We start from the raw sequence: 6486 nt of genomic DNA, 5'->3' as shown, positions 1-6486 counted from the left end.
TGGTATATGGCAGGTCTTGAGAATTTAAAAAATCCAGTAAGTTGCCCTTGGCTATTATATTATAGCAATAGCCAGTGCAACATATTTCATTAATAAAACACTTGTGGTTTAAGTAGGAAAGGAAATAGGTGCTAATATTTTGAAACAAGAATTATTATTGGAGTTGAGGGGATGAAGACCTATGCCTTAGTGTACACTGTACACTACAAAGAAGAAAAACACATGGAAACAAAAAGGAAGTAATGCAAAAGTAGATTGAGAATTAAGTAGAGACAGATTGGTTGGAAGAAGAGAGGAAATTTAAATTCTGCATTTAGTATGCGGAGTTGTGGTTAAATGATGGGCTATTATAAAAAGAGTGAGAATCTAGTTTAAACACTGCTTCTCATGTTTATGCCTCAGCTCTTTTTCTTTTGTAAGATAGTGATTATCTGCTGTGTCTTTTTCAGGAATATTTTGAAAATACAGCCATAATGTACATATAAAGGATTACTTTAGTTTTGAATAAATGTTAAGGATATAGCACTCCAGTGTAGTTTTCTGATTTGTCTTCTCTGTCTCCACTGCCCTGACCTTAGTTTAGGCCACCATCATATAATAGAATTATTAAAAACAACCTCCTACCTCCATCCTTCGGTTTCACATCATTTTAATCCATCCTCCTCATTTCTGTCAAACTTGGCTTTTTTAAAAACACGCGTGATACTGTCACTCCTATTTAAAATTCTTCTCTGATTCCTTACAGCCTTTAGGAAAATTTAGTATTATATACATATAATAACAAGGGTGAACCAGTGTGCCAATTTATGCTTGTCCACTGTAATTATTAATTGCTTACTTTTCACTCCCAGGAGGGTCCCAATTTGGGTGGCAGATTATTTAGTCACTCTGTTCTTGATCTTTTCTGCTTTCTTTTCCAGAAAAATAGAGTAGTTAGTATTTATCCTATTCCCAACCTTCCTTGAGGCATCTAGTTCTTGAACCCAGTCTCTTTCCCAAGTTTTACAGCTTCCTGTATTCTTAAATGCATGTTGTTAGGCAATGGATTTAAAAGTTTAGTGTCTAGTTAGGGTTGATTCTGGATTTTTAATAAGGTTATATTTTTAATAGGTATATGAGATGTGCCTGGTTCTGCTACCCACCCACTTTCGAGTGCCTGGTTCTGCTACCCTTTTGTAAATTTCTTTATGACAAGCGTTTCTCCTGTATCCTAGTAATAAATAATCCTGTGAGGTCAGTTAGGTAACACAGATGTCTGTTTTATTCTTTCAGAGCAGTGAAAGTCATAAGTGATATAACTGGTTAGTAGAAAGAAGTAGATTACAATCCCAAGGCCCTTGATCTCTTAATAGTTACATTAGTGCTACTTAATATATTGGCTACATATTGGAATGTTTGTCCAGTTTGCAGCTCACTTTGAAGGGACCATGCAGCCATGCTGGATTTTCTGATTTAGTTAGATTGTCTCCTGGTTGTTCCCCAGAGAAGCCACATTCATTTCTGCCTCATGTTAGTGTCCCTCTTCCCTGTCTGTAGTCCCCCTCCCACTCTCTTAGAATGTTCTTCTTTTCTTCTCTGCTTACCAAGTCTTAACCTTTCTTAAGATCTCAAATTTCACTTCTCCCATGAAATGTTTTCTCATTGTCTAAGTTCTTCATGACTGTCCTACCATGTAACTCCTGTAGTACCTACCAAATTATACCATATATATAAAAGAGCAATTCCTAATTTCTTTTTTATAATAATATTAATGTGAATATCAATTACTTCAAAATATTTGTTGCCAAGTTGTTGGCATATATGGTAGTTTAATACTTAAGTGTTTGTATGACCATAAGTCATTTGGTAAGTCTCCCAGAAAGCGTTATTCACAAAAATTAACTCTTGCATACTTGACTCCCTGAAACACTGTCAACATGCTTCATGGTGAATCAATAATAGTATTTCTAACTAGCTAACAGAGTAAGCAGAAAATTGAATTCTCAGGTCATTTCAGCTTTCAAAGGAATTATTTTCGACTGAAAAAGTTACTTATTCTCTATACTTACAGGTGAACAAAAAAACCCCACTATACTTATTTCTTTTTAAGACTTTGTCCATAATGTTACATTTTTTTCTTTCTTTTTCTTTCTTTCTCTTTTCTTTCTTTCTTTTTCTTTCTTTCTTCCTTTCTTTCTTCTTTTCTTCCTTTCTTCCTTTCCTCCCTTTCTTCCTTTCCTCCCTTTCTTCCTTTCCTCCCTTTCTTCCCTTTCATCCCTTTCCTTCCCTTCCTTCCCTTCCCACCTTCCCCTCCTTCCCCTCCTTCCCCTCCTTCCCCTCCTTCCCCTCCTTCCCCTCCTTCCCCTCCTTCCCCTCCTTCCCCTCCTTTCCTTTCCTTTCCTTTCCTTTCCTTTCCTTTCCTTTCNTCCTTTCCTTTCCTTTCCTTTCTTTCCTCTCTCTCTCTCTCTCTTTCTCTCTCTCTTTTCTTTTCTTTTCTTTTCTTTTCTTTTCTTTTCTTTCTTTCTTTCGACAGGGTTTCACTATGTTGGTCAGGCTGGTCTTGAACTCCCAACCTCAGGTGATCCGCCCGCCTTGGCCCCCAAAGTGCTTGGATTACAGGCATGAGTGACCACGCCCAGCCTAATGTTACATTTTTTAACTGAGCCATTCAATAGATTTTTCAGAAATTGGTAAACCTACCTATTTTAACCATTGTTCAGTATATTACTTAAAATGCCTTCAGAGAGGCCTAGAGAGCACAAAACAAAAATAGCTGCCAAAGTTTTCTTGCACAATCATTCTATACACCTTTTCTGGTCTCTCTGCCTTACTCCTTTCATTCACATATATTCCAGAAAGTATAAAACCATGTTGGGGAATTCTGTTGGCTCCTAAGGTTGCTACTTGTCTATTTTGTTCTATTGCTTATGGTAAATCAATTTTTATATTACTATTCAACCCCACTCTGCCCTGAACATTCTACCTAGACCATTCTCACTTGTCTCATGAATACATACAGTAGATTTTCTACTAAAATTTCTACCCACATCCTTATTATTGTTAGAATAATCACTTTTCCTTTTCTAATATCCATTTTCGTATGTTAATGGACTTCCTTTTTTATTTCTACTGGCTGTATATTTCTGTTTGTTTTTTATTTCTACTGGCTATATATTTGTTTCTTTGCTGGAAACCACATTAAAATCCATCTTTTAGGATGGCTAATCCACATATAAGAGGAATAATGTCAAAAAGGAAGAATACTAAGACATAATTTTCAGATTGCTTGTGGGAGGCAAAGGATGAGGTTAGGGTGGATTTGAAAAGAAGGCAAAATTCTATTTTTTATTTGTTCTGTAAATCTTGTGTCTTCTATGTAACCAGTGCTGTGCTGGGTACCATAAAGGATGCAAAACAAGTAAAATATAGTCTTTGTCCTTGAAAAGCTGAAAGTTGAAAAGCTCAGTTGAAGCAAATATTAAATAATGTGAGACAGTATGTAACCATATAGTTGATTCTGTGCTGTAAGTGTTAAGAGGTGTTCCACATGGCTGTAGGTGTTACAAAGCAGACTTCCAGTGAGGATGGTGAAGGAAAAACTGAAGCCTCCTCAAAGATAATAGATGAGGTGGGATGTTGAAGGGGAGGTTTAAGATTTGCTTAGGTGTAGAAAAGGTTAGGAATTGTTATAGCCTGGGTGAATATCTCCCAAGGTGGAGAGAGGTGAATGAAAAGAAAATATTTCTGTATTCTTACGAGAGCCAGCCTTACTGTAATAACTGTTTTGTGAACAATGAAAGATTAAATTAGATAAGCGGACATTTGGCAATTTACACTGCTGTGTAGGCATGTAGTACTATTTCATCAGTGCATGATGTGAGGGAGGGAAATTACATTACATAGTTAAATGCTGATATCTACATATATACAGCCAGTCATTTAAGATGGTTACTAAGTTCTTAGAAACTGCAAGTTTAAGTGAAATGATGTACAATAGGTCCTCAAATAATGTTGGTTCATTCAACATTGATGAAGGAAAACATTTGCTTTTAATATACATTTCACTTGAAGTCACAGTTTTCAAGAACCTATCAGTGACATTAAATGAAGAGTTACTCTGTAACTTTTCTTACCTGTAGTAGAACTTGGGAAAACTCAATAAGGCTTTTAATTAGTACAACTGAAATTCACTGGCTGTTAGATCTGTCATGGCTAAGGAAAGGATTATTTGCGTTTCTTATGCTCAACCTTCTTTACCTAAACTGGTATCTTAGTGAAAAGTTTAGAAAAATATCTATGCAGTAGGCTTGAGAATTCAAACTGAATACAGTTTATGTATCCTACCCTGTTAGATTCTGCCTTCATAGGTAGCAATTTTACTTGGCAGGAAGACTCTGAAAGTTGTTTTCAGTAGCCTCTGGTACTCATTTTTGATAGCACTTAAAGTGAATTGGATTACTTTGTATGTCAGTACATAATTAGATCAATGTATCAAAGCATGTAAAAGACCACCAAAGAATATTTTAAAAAATAGTGTGGACTAATTAGTTAAATAATTATTGAATTATGTACTACATATGAGCACTTAAGTAGACTTAATTTCTTTTCTTAGTTAATTAACGTAATTACCTATTCAACAGTCCCTGGCATTGTCTCACTGTTAATCCTGTGTTTAGGTTTACAAATTGCAAATAATTTCAGATGATTACGATATTACTTGAGAGTCAATATTGGGGTTGCTCTTTAGGAGTATTCATATGTTACCAGTTTTTAAAACTGGATGCTTATATTTTGTATATGACCAGAATATAGGATGTGTGTTGTGCATTTATTGTAATGAAAACTAGTGAGGAATAGCTGTTTGGAACAGCCATGACTCTTGTTCTATGTTCTGTTAGATTAATTATCACTGCCAACAGCCATTTAAAATGGACATTTTAACATTGCTTTGATTGGCTACATAATACTATAGAGTTGCTAAGAGCTGATGCTGTGAGATGCATCTCAACCAGAGGTCTTGTTATGGTGTATGTGATTGTTTAAAAATGGCCTTTTTAAAGTGCTTGAGATTCAGTCACAACACCTAGCTCCAGGTTCAAATTTGAAGGCCAAAGTCTATTCTAGGGACATATAGGGCAGAAATTGCCTCTGTCATTTTTGAATTACCCAAATGCAAATTTATTTAGAATAATTCTTCATTTAAGGACGTCTTTGCATTTGTTCAATACTACAGAAACTTTCTTTTTGAAAAAATGTATTTTTTCTATTAGTTTCTTCTATGGACTAGTATTTGTGATGAGAGTTGATGTTTGTTTAATTTAAGAAAATGAGTTGCTGCATAGGTGAGGTAGTATTTGAATCACTTTAAAAGTTCATGTCAGTGTTTTGGTTCCTTTCAGTTTTTCCTTTCTCTTTTTTGCTTCCTCTTTTTCTTTTTTCTTTCTTACTTTTCCTTTTTTCTTTTCTTTCTTTCTTTTTTTTTTTTTTTGCTTTTTTTTTTTTTTTTTTTTTTTTTTTTTTTTTTTTTTTTTAAAGGGTGTTTTGGGATCTCTGTGGCCTTGCTGCATACTTTGCTGGCCATATTTAGTCTGCGTACTAATTGTTAGTTGGCCCAGTTGAGTCTTATTTTGTGCTCTCAGTTCTTTCAGTCTGGTTTTCTATTTTTGTCCACCTGGTTGTGTTTTAGTTCATGAGAGAATTTATTCTGATGGGCCGGATTTTAATCTGTTTACTAAATTTTAGTCTGCAGACTAAAAGTAATCCGCGGATTATTTATTTTTGCAAAATATTTAATTCCCCCACTGGAAACTATCCTAAAAGAATGTTAAATTCTCTTAGAATAGCCAGGGGAATTCACAGATACTGGTGAGTCCTGCCATTTTTTTTGTTCTCAATACCTAGACATAATAGACCCTACTACCTCCCTTGCATATCTGGCTCCGTTGTGCCTAGGTGTTGGTATACACTTCTATGCCTGTCACCTGTAACTGTGACTGTCCCTTAGTTGTATTGTTAATTGTATATATTTTTGTTTAGCTTTTGGTGGGTGAATTGGGCATATTTGCAGATGGAACTGTGTTTAATTTATAGTGCTTGAAGATGTAGGATTGATTTTTTTCAGAGAGTTTTTCCAAAGAGGAAAGAATGTTCTCTATTTATTTTTCCTAAGTAATGGGTGCAAGGGTATGAGCGGGCAAAGCCCACAATAGAAAAAGTAAGTTAATACCCGCACTCCTGAGGTGATATGTCAATTTCCTGATGAGTCCTCTAAGATAATGAGAATGTCAGCAAAGAAACATCTTTTAGCAGAGAAGTCAATCCAAAATGGAGAATAATCCGCGGTGGCCTGATCCTTCTTAGCTCACACAAATTGAAAGTATCTGGCTAGAAATCTGTAGTAATATAACTTAAATATATTTATTACTTTCCTCTCATCACTACTAATGTAGCAAAAAATGTTTATACTGTGTAACTGGAACACATTAATAGAGAAAAAAGTAGCATATT

The 6486-nt window shown here is 35.1% G+C and overlaps 1 protein-coding gene across 5 annotated transcripts in view; it reads left to right on the top strand.

The window, feature by feature from the left end:
• Positions 1-6486, top strand: part of GSK3B (glycogen synthase kinase 3 beta) — a 230385-nt gene that overhangs the window by 186368 nt on the left and 37531 nt on the right. The gene's annotated exons all lie outside the window — the stretch shown is intronic.

Source organism: Cebus imitator, unplaced genomic scaffold (genome assembly GCF_001604975.1).
Source record: "Cebus imitator isolate Cc_AM_T3 unplaced genomic scaffold, Cebus_imitator-1.0 Scaffold494, whole genome shotgun sequence".
Lineage (NCBI taxonomy): Eukaryota > Metazoa > Chordata > Mammalia > Primates > Cebidae > Cebus > Cebus imitator.
Note: the sequence above shows the minus strand (reverse complement) of the source record. Positions and strands in the feature narration are given on the sequence as shown.